This window comes from Euphorbia lathyris, chromosome 7 (assembly GCF_963576675.1).
Source record: "Euphorbia lathyris chromosome 7, ddEupLath1.1, whole genome shotgun sequence".
Lineage (NCBI taxonomy): Eukaryota > Viridiplantae > Streptophyta > Magnoliopsida > Malpighiales > Euphorbiaceae > Euphorbia > Euphorbia lathyris.
In genome coordinates this window covers 68225001-68247651 of record NC_088916.1, presented here as the reverse complement: position 1 = coordinate 68247651, position 22651 = coordinate 68225001, and positions in this window count along the sequence as shown.

Here is a 22651-nt window from a genome sequence, read left to right as displayed (position 1 = left end):
TATCGGATTCTACACAAACACAAACTATAGTCTATATATATATATATATATATATATATATATTCCGTTTTATATAATTTTGCATTAATGCTTTCATGAATATTTAAATTTTGGGTTAAGGTGTAAAAATACCCCTAACGTTTTGGATCGGGAGCAATTTTACCCCTAATGTCTAAAATGGTGTAATTTTACTCCTAACGTTTGTAGCCAAGAGCAATTTTACCCCTAATGTTGATAAATTTGGTCAATTTCAGAAATAATTCATCAAACTGTCTTTTCGGTCATGAATCTTATCATCTACACTTCACACGTGCGTCATTTTATCAGTAACAAATCATAAACATATGTTTGGATGTGAAAAAATAATAATAAAAAAAATATACTGTCTTTGGTACAAATTAGACAAAAAAAATCAAAAAATTCATCCGGGTCTGGTGGGGATTTTTCTTTCTTCTTTAATGTAAGCGCATTGCGCAAATTTTTTAAAAAAAAATTCAAAAAATTCATCGAATTTATAAATATTAATCTCCAATTCTATTATTAAATTACAAAAAAACATAAAATCATTTTTTTTAGAATGAATTGATATGCAATTGGTGCAAAATAATGAACAAAAATATATGTGTTTTATAATAGTGTCTGAAATTGACCCAAATTACCAACGCTAGGGGTAAAATTGCTCTTGGCTACAAACGTTAGGGGCAAAATTGCACCATTTTAAACGTTAGGGGTAAAATTGCTCCTGACCCAAAACGTTAGGGGTATTTTTGCACCTTAACCCTTAAATTTTTAAGAGTAATGTTAGTTTTTATGTTTTTAGAATTAATTATAATCTCTTAATTTTATTTTCGTCTAATTTTTTAGTTTTTTTATATTAAAGTTAATAGTCTAATAGTATAATTTATAATAACAGAAATTATATTTTTAATGGAAAAATATTTTTCTTATTTTATATTTATTTCTAACATAATACTAATGTCTTTAATATTAATGGAGAATACAATTCATATCGGATTAGAAACTCGCAAACACTTCGATTGGACTAACGATATGTATTGATTTAGAAATTATTTATGGTTTGAACTAGCTTTGGAGTAACAATCTGTTTTAATCTAGGTTTATATTTCACGAGTTAGATAACATGCATAGAGAATATTCATTATTGATTTGTGATTAGTTTAACGTATATCAAGTTAATGATAAAAAGATCAATGATTTATGAAGTGCTTTCATTTCTATCTATGGGCAGTTATAAAAGCAATCTAAAATGTAAAATAATACATCAAACCATACTAAGAAAACAATTTTTCATATAATAATCAATCAATACCAAGTACAAAAACCACATATTCAAACCAAAATATAATCAAAATCCGAAAAAATATATATTAAGAACTTAAAATATATAGATGTATGGACTCATTATTATCATATTTAAAAATATAGAGATTAATGAATTATTTAATTTATTAAGTTTTTTTATTGAAATTTGAGATAAAACTATTATAATATAATATCATTTTACTACATTGCAAGAAGTTTTAATATATATATATATATATATATATATATATATATCTATATATATAAAATAAATTTTTAACAAAATATCAAAAATTTATCCTTTTTTTTTGTAACATCACGAACAGAAGTAGGATTATAGTCGAATCAAGCCGAGTTGAATTTTGACTTGTCTATACTCAGCTCGACGGAAAAGGGATGAGCTCGAGTTCAAGCTCAATATCCTGCTCGAGATTGGTTTATTAAAAAAAATTATCTGATCGTGAACTGCTCGCAAACCAACTTATTAATTATAGTCATGACTTTTACTTGCGAACAACTCATTTATTATGTTCACAAGCAAGTTCACTCTTAAAAAATGATGATTGAAGAATTCAAATCCAATTTGAAATTTCTTTAACATAAAACTATCGATGGTTTTGAAATTTACAAAACTAAAATTTCACATAAAATTACATAGATTTACATTTCCTTATTTATAAAAATACTATTACTAAAACCATAATAAAACTGAGTTTGCTTACGAGTCTATTTATTAACATTGTAATTTAATTATTAATAAATTTGTTCATAAACTTATAATCGAATTCGTCGAGAGCTTTCGAACTGAGTTTTATTATGCTCTAACTCAACTTATTAATTAATCCAACTTCAAAATCGTGATAAAAAAAACTCAGTTCGTTTTAACAAAACAATCGAAATTTTATCGAGTCGAACTGTGGGCTGATTTACAGCACCACACGTGAGAAGAAAAAGGGGCCAATTAAATAAAATACTAATATTAAAGGTCAAACAGTACGTAATCAACAGTGCACTTTTTGGGTGGAAGGTCAACAATGTTGACACGAGTAGAGTTCTGTTTGTTTCCTTTAAACAAATAATAGAGTAAGCCAAACGACACTTCAATAATTCATACTTAAGCAACTTGCTTTATTTGACTTTTATTATTATCTTCCTATAATATTATCATTTCTCATCCCTTTGGTTTATGCAGGGCGGTTTTAAACATTTTTATAGCCCTGTACTTACATATGATGTTTTTATAAAATAAACATCAAAATACTCTTAACTTGATTTTTAATATAATAAATATAATAAAAAAAAATTGGGCTCTTGGAGATTTTTAGAGCGTTAATTTTCTAGATAAGTTAATATTCACTTAATTTTTCACATAATAATTAACAACAATAATTTATTTAGATTTGTATAATAATAAAATTTGGGCCCTCTTAAATTTGGGGCCATGTACGGGAGAGCTCTTTGTACACACTTCTCCTACTCCCCTGCGTTTATGTATATATATATATATATATATATATTTTTTGCATTTTTATTTTTTCATTAGAACGGTTGTGATTCATTTGTTTCTGTTTGTTGTTATCTATTTGATGTTTACTACGGTTGATAGATAATACAGATATTAGTTAAATTTTCTACTGTTTTGAAATTTTACCGAATACTTTTTTTTATCTCTTATTTATAATTAAAAGAAAAAAGTAGTTCAGAAAAATGGGTACAAAAAGACATTTAGCTCCGTTTATTTGTCGAAAATTTTTATGCAGTAAAATATTTTCCAGATTTTTCGGTATTTGTTTGTTTAGGAAAACGAGTGCACGAAATTTTTTAAGTTTGTCAATTAAAAAATACATGAACAAAGTGAAGAAAATGTTTAGGCCCATCCTACCATATATTTTTTAATTCCACAAATTAATGAGATTGTAAGGACTCGAACCCTTAATTGTTTGGTCCAACAGGCTCTGATACCATGACATGGAACCAATTGAACTAAAAGCTCGAATTATAATATTCCAGATTAAATCGATGTGAAGGTTTTAATCTTAAACCAATAAAGATTACAAACTTCTCAAGCTAAACTTGAAGGATGAATAACCCCAAATGGATAAATCCAAGCTCTCAATGGAGGCTAAAATATTTGATTTCATAAAAGTTGGGTTTCCTTACCAATTAAGCAGCATATATACCTCTCTCTAAACCAAGAAAAAAACCAACATGCCTCGTTAGGGCTACAAGCTCACACTTAATAGTAGGGATAAAATAGGAAAGATAAATAGAGAGGGTAGTGGTGTAAATAAAGAGAAGGGTAAATTTCAAATAAAACCCATGTGGTTTCATTAATTTTCAGATAAAAGACTGTGGTTTACTTTTTGTCAAAACGAGGATTGAGGTTTCACACTTGAATTAATTTTATTGAAACCATCTTTAACGACCTGAAAATGAAAATTTTCAAGAATTAAAGTTGTTCAATATCATATTTTTTATGGAACTTACCCTCTCTAAATATTTGATTTCATAAAAGTTGGGTTTCCTTACCAATTAAGCAGCATATATACCTCTCTCTAAACCAAGAAAAAAACCAACATGCCTCGTTAGGGCTACAAGCTCACACTTAATAGTAGGGATAAAATAGGAAAGATAAATAGAGAGGGTAGTGGTGTAAATAAAGAGAAGGGTAAATTTCAAATAAAACCCATGTGGTTTCATTAATTTTCAGATAAAAGACTGTGGTTTACTTTTTGTCAAAACGAGGATTGAGGTTTCACACTTGAATTAATTTTATTGAAACCATCTTTAACGACCTGAAAATGAAAATTTTCAAGAATTAAAGTTGTTCAATATCATATTTTTTATGGAACTACATTTTCGAAAATTATCTTTTTTAGAACTTTCTCTCTCTAAACATTAACTTTCTCTCTTTTTACCATAGTTATGTGAACCGAACCGGTCGGTCCAATCTGGTTCGACCGAAACCGGTTCAATTTCACTTATATTTAATAAAAAAATCATTTCTGCTGAGGAGGAGGTTCGATCCCCGCACTTTCTCAACGAAGAAGGTGAAACTCACCACCATGCTACCATCCAATTTATGATCTAAATCAATTATAACTATAAATGAATATATTCTATGTTATAAAAAATATATTCATTACAACGTCCTTTTTCATATATGGTTGTCCATCCTATAACAATTAAGACTCCTTTACCATACCTTGTTTGAATCTTATTTTTTTTATTTAAACTTTATTTTTATATATAATAAAATTTAAAATTATATTATAAAATATACATTCTACTGTTTAGTATATTTGCATTATAATAATTAATAATAATACTATTTAAGATAAAAAAAAGTATATATTTATATTTTGCAATTTATATCTGCATACATATTATATTTTTTGTGGTCATATTGAATTTGCTCATTATTAATATTAAAAAATGTTATTATTAGTATAATGTTTTATTAATTTTGTTACTATTTTACTATGTTATAAGGTTAAATATGAATAAATATATTATTTTTCACAATATTTTTGAACCGCGGTTGAACCTCGGTTGAACCCCGGTTAAACCTCTAACCCTTGATCCTTTATCTTTTCCGGTTCTTTGACCGGTCCGGTTTTGACAACCATGCTTTTTACCAAACATCATCTAAATAATTTCAAAATAAAAAAGTTGAAGAATTAAAGTTGTTTAGAATATTAGTAGTTCTTAAAATATGTCATTTTTGAAGTCGTCAATAGTGATTTTAATAGTATCAATCGAAAAAGTCCTTATTTTGCTAAAGTTGAAAACCTCAATCCTCGTTTTGATAAAAAGTAAACCACAGTCATTTATCTGAAAATTAGTGAAACCACAGAGGTTTTATTTGAAATTTACCCTAAAGAGAATGACATAATAGTAATAATCAGAGTGACAAAACAGAAAATAGATGGTGGCAGTCCTTATCTCCTCTTGATCAACTTGGCGGAGAAGACAACTCAAAAGGACTCACACACCGTGCCATACATCCCCATATGACGTGCAAGTCAAATGTTGGATTCTTCAAACTCATCACTACTCATTCGCACGCCGAGTTGCCTAACACGTCGTGCGAAGTATGACTCAGATCCAGTTGTGGCATGTCGTGTGGCATATGGCCTGACGTGCCAAGCTGACTCTGTCTCAACTACGATCTCGGCTCCCTTTGTTGCATGGTTGCTAGAGATGTCCGCTTCATATAGTTAATGTTCAATCATATATTTTATATTAATCTCTGACAGTAAAAAAACTCTGGCCTCAATGAAAGAGTACACTAATACTACATTGAACTCAAAAACATAAGATAATAAGTTAATGAGTATTTTTCATTCACGAGAAATTTTACAGTACTCTAGGAGTACTATTCTTTGGCAATCAAAATCTTTTAAAAATCATTATATAGACATGATTGGTGGAAAGAAAAAATACATATACACATATCATGAATTAATTGGTCGGAAAAATTACTCCTCCTTTGTATACTCTTCCCACCCCTTAAAGCCACACAAATGAATAATTAATATCACTCGTGACAATTAATTAATTCAATTAATCATGTAATGAATAAAAAAATTCAATTCATTTAGAAGAAGGTGTATATCTCAATGTGCATGGTATATATTATACTAGAGATATGAAGTTTGAAGAACAATTGATTTTTGTTAGGCAGCAAATCCAATTGCAAATTGATGTTAGAAATTAATTAATCTATATTATTAACTAATTTTCTGTCTCTCTTTAAATTAAATCACTGTCACATAGCGAATACATGCGGTGTCGATTATTGCATATGGGTAACCATTTTAAATAATTATTATAACTTTGTTGTACTATATTATAAGTAAATAATTAAGAGTTAATTTCTGATTTTGATAATATAATAATAAAATAGAATCAAATACTTTTCTTCTCTCAAGCTTCAATAATTCCTTTATATGATATTTGACATTGAAAGATGTTTTATTGTTGTTCCTTTCATACTCAATCATCAACGTTCAAACTATATAATATACGGATTTTTCAAAAAGATTGAATTGAAATTAATCAGATCAGATGAGCCCCCAAATTTTAATATATTATTTAGGTCCATTTAATCAAATCATATACCTAACCATATTTGTTTAGTTGTTGGTTTCCATGTGCTTTGACTGCATATAAAAATATACTATTATTATGTAAATATTTCATCCAATCATTTAACCAAAGAATAAAAGAATTTAAACTTACGTAAAATTCAACAATAACTTCTAATATTATGTAAAATTCAACACTTCTATATTATGTATAATTAATAAGATTTGAATAGATTCTGTTCATAAGAAATTGTTGCAATAAGCTCATTTTTTTTAATTAAATATATGTTTTTGTTAGCTAGTTATAAAATCATTAGCATTAAATTATGTATAACTTCAATTAGATGAATTCAGATTTCATAGAGAACAACATATCATATGTAAAACTTTGTATATTATGTTTTTTTTTTTAATTAAAGATGAGGAGGAGGCGAGGAATAGGACCTCCCGTATACTGCTGCCCCGACGTATATTATGTTTTAAATGTTCAATTATGGGTGTAAAAAGAATATATTATTATTATTATTATTATTATTATTATTAAGCCCACAATTTTATAATTTTTTATTTTTCACCCTTTGGATGAATTCAAATAACAAAGAGTATACATATGATAAATTAAATTTTTTTCAATAATTATTTGTCATCAACAAGACTTAAATATAAAATGTTACTCTAAATGAAGTAGCTCCTCACTGCTCCAAAACAACTTGTTACTCATTCCTTCTATTTCATATTACATGTCTTTTTAAAGATTTTTTTTTGTTTCATAATACATATCATTTTGATGTGATCAATACATATTGAATCACATTCTTTCTGCTATAAAAATATAGATTTATAGAAATTAATTAGAATAATAAACTTAATTAGAATAGTGAAATCAATAAATAAGAAACATCAAAGTCTTTTTTCTAATCTTAATTTATATACAACTTTCGAAAATGACATGTAATATGAAACAGATGGAGTATTACTTATTGAAATTGTTTCCTATGATATTGTGGTTAAATCATAAATTTCAAGATAGAAATCAATAAAAAGAAGGATAAATTTGAAATTGAACCAACACTTTAATCTCCATATTTCATAGAGATGGGGGATTAAATACCATTTCATATGGGTGAACACTTGTAGGCTAACTATAATTTAAAAGAAATAAAAGATGGCAGATGGAGCCAAAATATTGTGAGTGGAAGTTATTGCCTCAAAAGTCTTCCCACAGATAACCCCTTTATGTCACTTGATGACCCAACAACCCTAATTCAATGCACTCTTTTTTTTATTTATAAATTATTGAATAAAATACAAATTTGTCCTATCAAATTTTTTTTGACAAGTATAGATTTATCATAGGATAAAATTTTACCTCTAATAATTTTACATAAAATTAATTTTATTTCCATTTAACTGAATCTTTATACGCTATTGTATCGAACATTCAAATTTATCAATAAATTGAAACAATTTTTCATTTGGTAAGTAATTTGTAATTGTATTAATAACATAATAAATATTTTAGATAACTTTTTATTATTAACTTGTGCATAGTAGATTTAATTTTGTAACTATATTAATAACAGTAAATATTTAAAAAATAATCGATGTTTGAAAGGTCACGTGACAATTAAATAATGGATATTGCGATATACCAATGAGTTTAAATTTTATGTCAAGTTATTTAAAAATATTAGGATTAAAATTTTACAATTTCATACTTCTTCAATTTCATACTTCTTCAAAAACGATATTTATTGCTTTATTTATTTATAAGAAAAGTTTCAAATACACTTTTAGTGTGGGAGAATTACATATATACAATCTTTGTTTTTTTTTCATATTTTGGTGTATAACCTTTTGGTGACATCCCTCTAAAATGTACAATCGGTAATTATGATTGGTCAATCCGCCACGTCAGCAATTTGATCTCCCTAAAAGTCAAAATTGCTGATGTGACGCATTGATTTTGCGTTGATCGGTCATAATTACCGGCTGTACACTTTAATGGGAAATCGCCAAAAAATTGTACAATTTTATATGTAAAATTAGACGTATGTAATTTACCTATACTTAAAATCTGAAATATTAAATATAATATTTTATTATTTCTTACATCATATATATATATATATATATATATTTGAATTTTTTTAAAATGTTGGAAATCAATTTAGAGCAGGATTTAGTTAGGAGTGCGGTCACCAAAAACCAAAAACCAAAGTAAAAAATGGTTCAATTTTTTTTACTATATATAGTAATTTTTTTACTGATTTAGACGTTATCTCTCTAATTATTTGTTGCTGTAATAATAATTCATTTTTTAAGAAATATATGAAACCTAAAATTCTATCTTAGGGAAATAGTTTAAAGGTAGTAATTAAAGAGTTAATTAGGGAATTTGTGAATTGTATAGACAAGGATGGACTGAAAGTGAAATTAGAAAGGAATTAAAGGGCGGTGGAAGAAACCACATTATTCCAAAAAGTGGTTTCGTATAGCGAAAGGAGAATGCAAAATGCTATTTTTTTTTTTTTAAATCTCTTATTTTTGTGACTTCTTAAATTAAATTGGTCAATAGAAGCTGCTGTTTGTATTGTATGTCAATTCATGACATCATACTTTTGATTTTTCTCTCATTAATTCACTTCATTTATATATACCTTTTGATGCAGAAAATGGATTTATAAAAAATTAAAAAAGAATTACTTTTCACTTAAATATAATGTTGAGATGAGGCTTAATGTATAGATTAAAACACTGTTAAAAAATTAGTATATATTCCACATTTACGTGATTTCATACAATAAAAAAATAGATAATTTGATAGGATAAGAAATGACATTCTTTGCCTAAGTTTATAATTCTTAAATACTATAAAACCTGATCACACACTCATAGTACCTTTAGGACCGGTCCTTTGTATATATCATGTAGTTGATACGTGTTGTATATGGCTCATAATATCAAAGGGGCTTATCCCGAAGTGGAGCGGAGAGGAACGAGTGGAGCGGAGCGCATTCAGTTACTCGATCAATAGAAAACCGCTCATCGCTCCCGGAGACGGCAATTCAAAACTGCCGAACTTCGTTAACAAATCCTTGTCTTCGATCTTTGCTTGTTTAATTTATGTATTATTTAGCTTTGTTTTCAACAATACGATTATTTTTCATTGTGTGATTTAGCTATTATACAAAGTTTGAACACTGCACCACATTCAGAATTTGGGATGAATTGCTCATCGAAATAGAACTTGAACCATTAAGAATTTACTAATTCTATTTCTTAAAGTAATAATAGGAGAATTTCACAATCCTTTTTACATACTCGGTTATACTAATGTTTGGTTAATATAAGAGGATTTACTAATAATTTAGGAGTTAATTATAAAACTGGCTCAATTGAGAGATCCTTTTATATTTTTAGATCCATTATAACACATTTTACCAAACTAGACACTTTCATTACTAACTTTTCTGAAATACTCTTACTATATATACTAGGGTAATTTACAAAATTAGATCTTAGGAAAAGTCTATTTACATTTATGACTTATTTAGACACATGCTACCAAACGAGACTTTTCCAATACATTTTTATGAAAATACCCTTTCAAACCTTTCATCTTCTTCAACATATCTTCTTCAACCTCATCTTATTCAACCCATCTTCTTCAACCTCATCTTCTTCTCCAACCTCATCTTCTTCCCAATCTAGTAGGCAATTTAAACTAAAGTAGAGCAAACAACACTTTAAAGGACCATGTATCAATCTAAGGACAACGAAAGAAAGCAAAAGCAGAAACTAAGAACAATGAAGAACAAGTAGAAGTAAATTTTGGATGTGAACATTACAACTTCCTTTAGGTTTTCTTAATAAAAAGCATTGGTTGATGATTTGAATCCTTATTTTCAATCTTTCCTGCTCGCATTTTATTATATATGGGTTCGCATTTTATGAAATGAGAACCCATTTTGGGTTCTCATTATGATTGGGGTTCGTATTTTATTAGATTGGTTCACATTTTATGAAATGATTATGATTGGGGTTCGTATTTTATTAGATTGGTTCACATTTTATGAAATGATTATGATTGGGGTTCGCATTTCATAAAATGCTAACCCATTGGGATTCACATTTTATTATATGGGTTCGTATTTTATGAAATGCGAACCCATTTGGGATTCTCATTTTATGATTGAGATTCGCATTTCATAAAATGTTAACCCATTGGAGTTCGCATAAACGGATTACTATGAGACATTGAAGAAATGCAATCCAGGTATAATGACCCATATTAAAATTGATGATAATCACTTCAAGTACTTCTTCATGGCTATGGGAACATACCTTTGCTCCAATCTCTGAAATTTCATCTATTAATATCTCTAGAAAATTGATTTCTTAAAAGTAAGAATCATGTATGCCTTCTTCTTGAAGCAAGTCTTCATATTTTGACACCTTTGCTGTCAGTTCATAAATCATGAAATTCCATTCCTTATTTCTTTATGAGTTTGATGTCTAGCCCTTTATGTTTCCATCTTCACAAATTCATTTTCTAGTAAGAAAACTTTGCATCCACTTCTCACCCTCTTGAACCAAGCAATATAATTATATTTTGCTCTCCTTTTTACTACTAAAGCCAATTCCACCACATATTCTTCAAGTTCAGCAAGAAAGAACTATGTATGGAATTGCCTTTCCATCTCTTTCCAAGAAAATATATTTCTAGGAAAATCATAATATCAAGAGAAAGCCATAATAGTGATAGAATTGGGGAACATGTGCAACATTGTAGTGATCAAAATTAGACCAATTCGCTAACTCTCCACACTTAATGATGAAACAGGCCACATGCACTAGTTGATTGGTCGCCTTCTTAAGAATAAGACGAAGTCATATCTTACAATGGTACGACTTATGGAATTCTATCCTTCCAACTTATTTCAAACCTAGACCATAAAGTTTGTGGACCATATCCATAACTACTTCCATATTCATCTAATTAATGTTTGGGGCAACGGTTGATGAAGGTGGTTATAAAACGCATGCAAAAGTGTTAGCTAGATTTTGTATCAATGGTATCCCTTATATAGTTTACCTTTAGGGATGCCTTCATATGCCCCTCAATTATTGAACTTGTACTAGTTCCTCTCTAGGTTGTAGGTAACAAGTTGAGTTTTTTTCCCTATATGGTCTTGAATATGAACATCAAGTGGTAAAGTTATTTTACCCGCTTGTGGACGACTATAGTGTTGAAACACATTTCCACACTAATTTTGATTTATACAAATCTATTTAAATTAGAATTAAATCCCTATGATAAATTACCAACACATTAAATTTAAATGCTTTGATTTATTATCACTAATGTGTTTGTTGAGTATTTTTAAAGTAATTAAATATACAAATGCAAAAGATATTAAAGACAAAGCCCAAGTCCAATAAGCTAAGTCAAGGCCTAAACAACTGGATAAAAAAGGCTTGTGATCCACTCAGCCCAGCATGAAGAAGGATCCAGAAGGATGCCTAACTCCTTCACAACGAAGCTGTTGAGTTCAACGGACACGCAGCCAAAGCAGAAGTTGACTTGATAAACTTGGGGACAAAGGCTATCCAAATGAGGAAAGATTCAGACGCAACAGAGAAGCTGTCTAGGAATCTTTGCCGAAAATGGAGAGACAATCTGACGCTTACTAACTAAAGCAACAGTGGCACTGATCAAACAGCAGAGAAGACTACGTTCTCATTGGCCGCGACACTGAGCACTGAGGTTGAAAGGGACAGCAGAGCTGTTTCCCTCCAACGGTTATTTCGAAATTCGAAATGACTGATGGCTTCAAGTGTCACTATAAAAGGCCTGTCATTTGCTTCAATTTACGTGGTTTTTCATCAAGTCGAAACGCTAAGCAAATTCTCTCTTGAAGTTCCTGCAAAAAGCAAAGCAAAGACATCTTGCACCAATTCTCATTTTTGTGTAAACGATTAGTTTAGATCTTTCAAAGTGTTCTTTGTTATAGAACAAACAACCTTATCAATTATCAAATTGTTAGGAGACTCTGAGTTGCTCGATATTTAGCACTCAGAGATATATAGTGTTGAGTATAGGATATAGAGGACGGTACTCTATATACTCGCTGACTATTGTAAGGGGTTTGTGCTCTATCCAAAAGAGCTCAGTAGTGGATTAAAGCTCGGAAGGATTCCGGTGACTGGATGTAGGCAGGAGGCCGGACCAGGATAAAACTGCTGAGTAACCATTTCTATCCCTTAACTCCTTTATCTGCTTGCTTTTATTTTGCCTAGTAAACGTGTAACTTAAAGTGTACTGAGTTGTGTGAATTGGTGCTGAGTTCAGGAATAGACTCCCAAGTGCTACTTCCTGACTCAACGTTAGAAGCAGCCTTAGTCGTTGATCAATTAAAGCTGCCTCTGACCTTACCCAATATCATTGTGCTAAGAATCAAGTGAAAAACTTTAACTCATAACTGAGACAAGTCAGCCTAATAAAGCAAAATTTTAAATAGTTCCTTTAACCTCCCCTTAGGAACTTATTCTTGTATCATAATGGACCAACATATAGTTCCCACCATTCTTGCATCATCATCTATCTTGGGAGGGATTTGGTACATTTGAGAACTTTCCTCGCTCATAGTCTCGCCAATTTTGGTCTCACCAACATTCTGGTGCAACAATCTTCTTTGGCGGATGAATAGGGGTTGAGTTGTTAAAAGCAACATTAGACTCATGTGAGTTCTTTTTTATGCCTCGTGTGGTAGCCTAAATTAACTGATCCATCTTCTTGTCCAACCGATTCACTAGTGATGTAATAAACCATCCTACAATTTTGAAGCTTTCAATCTGGGGAGAATCTGCAGAGGTGGACTTTGTCTCTCTTGCGGTGATAGACGAACGTGCTTTATGTTTGCAGTTGAAGAGGAACTATGGTTCGTCCTTCGAGTTGCTCAACAATGTCAATTACTTGCCCTCGGTTCAAAAGTGCAATTCATGCATCATAAGATGCATTACATCTTTCTTTGTCTTTAGAATATTTGGGTGCCATCAGGGTCCCATCGAATGTGTCAAAAAACTATTTCTGCCTTTTTGAAATAAATGAAATTTGCGAGCATGCTAGATATTTTTGTATCGAAATCTCGAAATGTGTTAGCTTGAAAATATACATTGCGTGAGTTGACTTCAAATTAGAGGATTGTGAATGTCGAAGTGTTGAAAACAATCAAGTTCTAAATCAATCTTGCAAGGGATGAGAATTAATTAAATGAAAGCACGTAAGAATAAATTTGATAAAGATTGTATTAAAAAGATGGAAGTTTTCATTTCAGCTTGAAAAGTAAAAGACTTACAAAAAAAAAATGTAAATCAGTGAAGTAAAGCTTAACTCGATATCAGATCGATGAGCTTAAATATAAACTAAATTGAGTAATTGAAATTTATAAATTGATAGGATCTAGGGTTAAGGTGCAAAAATATCCCTAACGTTTTGGGTCAGGAGCAATTTTACCCCTAACGTTTAAAATGGTGCAATTTTATCCCTAATGTTGGAAGCCAATAACAATTTTACCCCCAACATTGATAAATTGGGTCAATTTGAGAAATAATTCATCAAACTGTCTTCTCGGTCATGAATCTTGTCATCTATAGGGATGGCAACGGGTAGGGTACCCGCGGATAATGCCAATCCCCAACCCTTACCCTTTTATTTTTTAATTACCCGTACCCGTCCCATTATCCTAACATGTATACTTTTTGCATCCCATACCCGTCCCATTTAATTCACGGGTACCCGCGGGTACCCTTACCCGTTAAGAATCAATAAATAAAACAAAAAAATATTACAAATTTAACAAAGTATAAATTTAATAAATCATCCATCTAAAAATTGAACAAATTAAACCTTAATCAATAAGAATAAAATAGTTTAGTGGTATCACTCAATGGTTGAAGAACAAAATATCGGGGGTTCAAATCTCACATCATACATCTAAAAAATAAGATATTTTTTAATATATAAAAATGTTATGACGGGTAACGGTTACCGGGTACCCTAGGGGTATTCTCATACCCGTCTCATTACCTTGACGGGTAATGATTTTGATCCATACCCATCCCATACCCTTTTAAACAGGGTACAGATAGTCCCATTAGGGTCGGATAGTGCCGGATACCCGCGGGTATAGTACCTGTTGCCATCCCTAGTCATTTACACTTCACACATGCGTTATTTTATCAGTAACAAATCACAAACATATGTTGGGATGTGAAAAAAATAAGAAAAAAATATTAAAAATATACTGTCTTTTGTACGAATTAGACAAAAAAAATTCAAAAAATTCACCGAATCTATATATAATCTAAAACAGTAACGATGGAACTGAGGTGTCACTTCCTCATTTTTTACTATATAATATATTAGTTTTAATTCTATTATTATATTTATCTATAAAAAGATTATTTAAAGTAAATATGAAAATAAAATAATAATATTTAATTTATATAGCACTTTTATGTCATTAATTGTATTATTAGATTATATTTTTATTAATATTTATATATTAAGATGAATCCGTGCATCGCACGGGCCTAAAACTAGTTTATAAATATTAATCTTCAATTTTATTATTAAATTACAAAAAACATTATATTCTTTTTTTAGAACAAATTGATATGCAATTGGTGCAAAATAAAGAAAAAAAATGACTGTATTTTATAATAGTGTCTGAAATTGATCCAATTTATTAATGTTAGGGGTAAAATTGTTCTTGGCTACAAACATTAGGGATAAAATTGCACCATTTTAGATGTTAGGAGTAAAATTACTTCTGACCTAAAATATTAAGGGTATTTTTACACCTTAACCTAGAATCTACTGTTTGTGCTTTTTTTAAATCTGATTTGGTTAATTGATTGGCTGGGCTGGTTAGTTTGGGGTTTGCAAATGATGCCTCATTCCCACCTTTCCACTTATAATGTAACTTTCAAAAACCACTAATGACTTTGCAACTTCTTTTTTCCATTTTCGTTTGATTTCTCCCGTAACTATCTACTTTCTTTCCCTTAATTTTCTTCTATTTATTTGGAAAAAGTATAAAAATAAACTTTATGGTTACATTATAATATTCATGTGGTTTAAAAGTTTGCAAAATGGTATCATGTACTTCATTTCGTTAGCAAACACATACCAAATTGATTAACGGTATTAAAAGTTAAAGGGAAAAGAGTTAATTTGGTCCTTATATTTATTTATTTTATAAAGTAACCCCTTTTATTATCTAATTATCACAAATAAACCCCAAAATAAAAAATAAAAATCAATCACACCATCTTCTCCATCTCTCTATAATTTCTTGTTTTTTTTCTTTCTCTCTCTTCTCTCTCACAGATGAGTATATCAAATTGAAATATCATAAACTTAATGTGTAAAAACCGAATAATCCGATCTGGATATCTAAAATAAAAATACGGTGGAAACAAATACAATCTTATCGTTAGAGTCTTATGAATGGTAGAATTAGTCATTCATTACTAAGAGCTTTATCTCTTTGAAAGTATCTCCTAGTCCAATTTGGATTCAATTGAACTTTGGACTATATTTATAAACAGATATCAGAAATAAAATTACAAAAGACCCATAATGGCAAATCTATCAAAAAAAAAAAATGCAAAAATTGACTAAGGAATTTTATCATCTTCATATATTTATAGCTAGAACAAAATAAGTACTCTATATAACTAAAATGATATAATAATTAATGTAAAAATTGACTAAGGAATTTTATCATCTTCATAACATTATTATTATTATCATCCCCACCATTAATTAAATAGAGGTGGTCAAAACTGAAAAGCATCTAAGTTCATGGGTAATTTTGCATATTTTGATAGTTACAATACTAGTGGGATTGCTTCTGTTTGATAACAATAATGCTTAACATCAAAATCAACTGAAAACTAATCTGGACTTCACTTATCTTTTTTTTTTTTTTTTTTTTTTTTTTTTTTTTTTTTTAAAAGCAAAGTTTCTTAGATGATAAAGAATATCAAACGATTTGAAAGTTCCATGCATTTGCTACAATTAATTAAGGTTTATAATGGGTTTAATTAAATTTATCATTGTAGTAGATTTAGAGGATTCATGTACAAAATAATGAAATTTTAAGTTTAAAAACACAGTGTAATTTGAAGTCTTATTCACACAAAAAAAAAAAACTGATTTTTTTCCCATTACGTCACTGTATCTTTTGAAAAAAAAAACTCATTTTTTCATAAAAGGAGTTTGAAATTATACAATTTAATAAATATTAAACTTAAAATTACATTTTCTTTAATGTAAATCCTAAATTTACTTTCTCTACTTTTTTTTTTTTTCCTATGAAACATTTATCCTTATGTTTTTTTTTAAGGTATTTGTCCTTATTCTTATTTATGCACAATCACCACTTCCCGAAACCAAGGGGAGAAGCAAGAGTGTCCAAACGTGTGAGTTTGTGGACATGCCACATGCAGTCCCTATTGTTTGGAATTATGATAATTTATTTTTAGTTTTGCTACTATATTTTTCACAATTTATAATTTATTTTAATATTGGAATAATATTTAAATTTGTGTGATCGCTATTTCGAAAAAGTATAGATTTGTTTGTGACATACAAAAAAAAAAAATAAATAAATAAAAAATAATTTACTCTTTAAAAAGTAAGGTTAATACTTTTCTATTTATAAAAAACTTGAACTATTTGAACGTATTATTTTTTTTTGGTAGGAATTTGAACGTATTATTTTTTTTGGTATTTTTTTTGGTAGGAAAGGAAAAGAGAAAAACAAACACCTAAAACCGCCTAATCCGGGATCAGCCTGGAAAATCTGACTCCCACCATGTCATCCAAGATAAGAGCCGAAATGAACTCTGGAGGAGAAGAAAAAGTAGAGAGCCCCAACATTTTGACATGACCTTCAACTGCGAGACGGTCAGCCACCCGATTTTGCTCCCTATAAATATGGCTGAAGCTAAAAGAATCAAAGGAAGAGCATAACCTTTTAATTCCTTTGATTAGATTTTGGCTATTTAAGCGGATAGCGTTATTGTCTGAGATCATTCTGACAGTTTCAAGGTTGTCAGACTCCACAAGAAGATTTTTTTACCCCATACACAATAAACATTTTATATAATTAATATTTAAATGGTTAACATGACAAATAATAGTGAATTAATTAATATGTTTTATTGGCTAAATCATATGAAAAATTATCATTAATTTAGTGTAACAATTGATTTTTCTCCCATCATTTTCATAAATATGAAGTGATTTATATGAATATATCAATCTGATTTGAAGACGAGACAATAAAATACAAAAAACCAAAAAGCATATGATCTGATATTAACATATCATAATATCGGACACAAAATTTCTAAGAGTCCAATCCAATTAAAGAATAAAAAACCTTGAAAGGATTGAAATATTTGAGTGGCACTCCATTTAATTTACATATACAACAAATATTTATTGAAATTAATTACATAAAACATACAAAACTTTCCATGGAAAGAAATGTTCACTTAAAGAATATATACATAAATTAGAAAATTTATGTACCTTTTGTTTCACTAGAAAAAAAAAGAATACAGTATTTTCTTTTAGTGTTGGCTTCAATATGAATAGGTGAGTTTTGCCTTAATTGAAGTACTGAGAAATAATTCAATGCTCTTTTGTTTTATGATCTGTTCTATTATTTCAGTTAGTAAATTACATATTGTACACTCCCTTATTTATACTTGTAATCACACAAGAAACTCTCGAAAAGATATGATTGATTTTCCCGACAAATCTAACTACTTCAGCCGTCAAAATTGACCAAGTTAACGGTATGAGTCAGCAACCTGTGTGACATCATGAATCCAACCGATTAACTGAAAATTCAGCTAAAGAATAACAATGTATCGTGATTTTGGAAGTGCGTCGGTAGTCTGTTAATGCTACAAATTAAAATGAACTTGAAATTGGGTGAAAGTTGGTGAAAACCATGCATTCTTCAACAACCTCCTCAAGATGGAAGTGGTGCAATATGCATAAACCCCATCTTGAATAGAGAAGGAATCATCTAAGTGGTACTGAGAATTTTGGTGAAAATGTCTACAAGCTAAAAGTTGGTTTGCACATAAGAAGTGGTAATTAATCCATCATCTACACAGTCACATACAATGTGAGAATAAATTCTACATGTTTGATATGCTCATGATACACTGAATTTCTAGTAATATCAATTGCGGCTTGACTATTTTATAGGCCAGCTCAGTTCTCTTATCCATCGGTCCAATGCACTGGGCTCATCTCATGGAGGGAAAAGCCAAAATGTAGTTGTCTTGTTGTTGTTCACCGCCTCGACGCATTCCCCCATGGAAACAGATTAAGTTAATAAGGATAGGTGGAGGTGGATTCAATTTATTGCTGCCTGCTCGATCTTCCATGCCAATCCGATAGCTCTCATCGTAGGAGCCTTGATAAGATCTTAGGTGCTTGTTATTCCCGGAAGGAGGGAAATGAGATAAGAGGGGATTCCCACTCTCTTCTCTGGTATTGATGCCACCTCAAAACTTATATTCTCAGAAGCTTTCCTCTTGAGCCCTAGGCTTCCTGCTTTCTTGCCACTATCGAGCCAACGATAGCTTTCCTGGCCTCGGCTCATTCCCTTCCTTATTGAATGTAAGGACTGGATATTCTACTTACAATCCTATTTTGGGAGATCCAGTCTTGAGCGAGGGGCATAGGAGAATACAGAAGGGGTTGCGAGTCAAAGCAGAAAGGACTTTTAAGTCGTCATCAGTGCCACATCGGCTTGATGCCGAATCCAAGACAATAGCAGATATTCCCCTAAGAAAGGAAATGGGGCCAACAACTCTTACAACATGCTTCTTGTACTTTAAAACTGTCTTGCCCATAGGAGATAAAAAAATATTCGTAGCTCGGCCGGAGATTGATTGAAAAGGCAGCCCAGCCCGCCCGCCCCTTTAGTGATTGTGATCAAGAGCACACACTAGACCTGACCCACTAATCGCCCCTATCTCTAAAGGGGCCTGCCACTTCATTCGTACCTTCTTGGCTTAGGCTTCCAACTGAACCAATTTAATTGCCTTGTCGCCCGCCGCTAGCAGAGGAAAAGCGCTTGAAATGAAAAGCTCGCTAAAAAACGTTGCTTATGTCAGCCTTTTGGAGTCAATATCAGCAATGCAGTTCATCCAATGGGCTTAGACCTCAGCTTTGAGCTGCGCCAGTTGGAGGGCTGACGCGTCTTCAATGAACTAGAGACTTCATAGGTAGGAGTTACCCATTCCACCATTTGGAAGATTTCTCAGGAAATCCGTGCAGCGGAAGATCCTGAATTTGAGACTTTCTACACTAAAAATATTCTCTTAAACGAGCGGCATTTATCATGCACTTCTGGGACCTGAGACTCTTGAAGAATCTTTTCCTTTTTTTGGTTATGTATGGAAAGATAGAAATAAAATGACAACAATTTTAGGTAGGAGCTCGCGATCAGGGGGAGCTCAACGGCATCGAGACCAGGATGATCGACGATCCAAGGAAGATAGACGGTAAAATGTTGATTGAGAGAGGTATCCCAATGGTTGAAATTACGGGTATACCCCCAAAATATTAAATAACTGTTTAGGCCTTTCTCAACTCAATGCTTGGGATCACTTGATAAGATCTTGCCAGCACTATAGCTTTGGCATTGAGTACATAGGAACAATCCCAACCAATAGAAGGAATGCCATTAGGAAAGACTCTTACACTGGGGGTAGACTTCCCTCTCTTGACTGGCCAGCCTCTATACCCGTCGAAGAGATGGATCCTCTAGACACCGAAATTCGGGTCACCCCTTTTGACTCAGAAGAGATAGAGCGGGGGTTGGTAGTCGTCAATAGCCCAGATGGAGATAGAATGTGGGGAGACCCCGTTTTTTCTCGAGTAAATCATGAATTATTGTAGGACATTATTAAAATCTCATCGAAAACTTACAGCAGCTTGCAAAACAAAGGCTAATAGAAGAAAGAGTACAGGGATTACTGGCATAACATCTACGATTGGATTCAAAAAAGCGTAGGCTTCAGGCAATTTCGTGAAGACAAAATTACTTGAATAAAGGTTGAATGAAGGTTCCGGCGGCTGCGAACTGCGACAACAAAAGACTTTTTTTCGGGTAATTCTCCAACCCTCATAAGAGAAAAGCCCACAGTCTGTTTACGTTTGAAGTTAGGAATAAAGTATTGACACAGAAACAATATTGTTTCTTTACTAGTATCAGTAATTCAATTTAGAATTTATAAAATATATATAAATATACAAAATATAAGGAAGCCAAAAAGAATAGAGTCAAATTATTACGAATAAGTCCTTTGAATGATGAACAAATCTCTATGTGTTCTATAAAAAGAAAAATAGAAAATTTTGCATCAAATTCAAATAAACAACTTTCCTTCGAAATTGGAGGGAGGAATAGGAAGAAAGTAAAGTTTCGAGGGAATGATATGGTGAATGTAATCCTTCTTCAAAAGTAGTTCAATTGCTTACTGAACCTAGATTGCTGAGCAATTTACGTGAATCACTTTTCCTGCAGTTCCCGTTTTCCCCCAAAACGAGAACATTGGAGAAAACGGGGAAGCCCCCCTAAATCCATTTCCTGACCCCGTTGAGATCCCTCTGGATATACCAGAGTTGGCCCAACCCCTCTTACTCCTCCTAGGTTGTTCCTGATCATCCACCCTTGTTTCAATTTGCTTACCCTGCGAATCGGGCTTTTTGCATCCAGGACTATTAAGATTGAGGGCTTGCCGTCGGCAGTGACGAGAAAAAATGTGTCAATAATAGTCGGCAAAGGTGGGGGGAACCTACCCACTTTGTAAAGCTTTTCCAGATTCTATTATTAAACCCGAAAAAAAGAATTTTGAGCGGCCGCATATGGGGATGTCCTAAGATAGGTTTGTATTTCTATGTGGATGGGTGCAGCCTCCCCTACTTGAATGGGGAATGAGAGTGCTCCTAGCTCGATATCATTTGTTCTGGTATATTTATATACTCGAACTTTCACTTTTTGTTGGGTTATAGAGTAATATAGTACATGAGTGCCCTGTCTTCCCAAAGATGATTTCGCAGAAAATGAAAATGACATTTGAGATTGGCATTCATTCCTCCAACCTTTCAAACATCTTATGAATCTCTATTTGACAGGGCTTCTTCCTATACCTATGAATTCCATTGGACCCAGAAATGATACATTGTCGAGCTATCCTTCACCCATACCTCTTCCTTTCAATAAAATGATGGGACCTCTATGGCGGAAGCAGTATGACTGCTCATCCGATAGCTAGACCGAATCAAGATGGGGACGGGAAGGCGGTGCCAAGGTAGCTTCTTGGCACGAGGGGAGGTGCTTTGACACCATTTTTCCACGATTCATATTTTAGAGTGTAAACTTAATGACCTGCCGAAGAACAACCTGAAATGAAAGTCTAGGCGATAGAGTGAAATTCTAACTTCTTGGATTCCTTACTACACTACACTTAGTAAAGGAATTGGGTAAGTAGGCAAGATTGATGCTTATAGCCTTCCTCCGAATCTCTATCTCTGATTGACTAAGATTCCCGAACAGAGTGTTTATGCCAGCAATACAGAGTCTTTAAAGCCCGATCCATCAATATCGCGTGAGTGAAGAAGGGCAATGCCGAGTGTAAAACTCTTTCGTCGAGTGCGCGTGTGCGAAACCTCACAAGTGTGGCATCTACTTCGCTGTTTTCGAGGATCCATCCGCAAATAGGGTGGTTTACTGGGATCAGAAAGCCTATTTGTTTAGTTACTACCCTACCCTATCCTATTAGTTTAGTAAAGCTTATGGGCTGCTATTGCGCTTTCCGTTCCCATGTCTCACGATGGTTTACGGCATTTCACAGGACCCCAACTCAAAGGTTATCATCCTGATCCACATCTTGCTATGAGCTGCACCTCTTGTTCACACCGTTGAGAATTTGACCTGGACCTCTATCTACTTAATGCTCTTAGTGATGCAATATGCAATGCAGTATACTAATTCAGGAAGAATTTGCAAATTGCTAAAACCCGACGCGCGAATTTTCCATCTCCAAGGAAAGCCGCTCTGATCCCCTATCAGAAAAATTCCTGTCAACTCCTTTGCTTGTGTCGTTGACAAAGTCAACCAACGCTACTA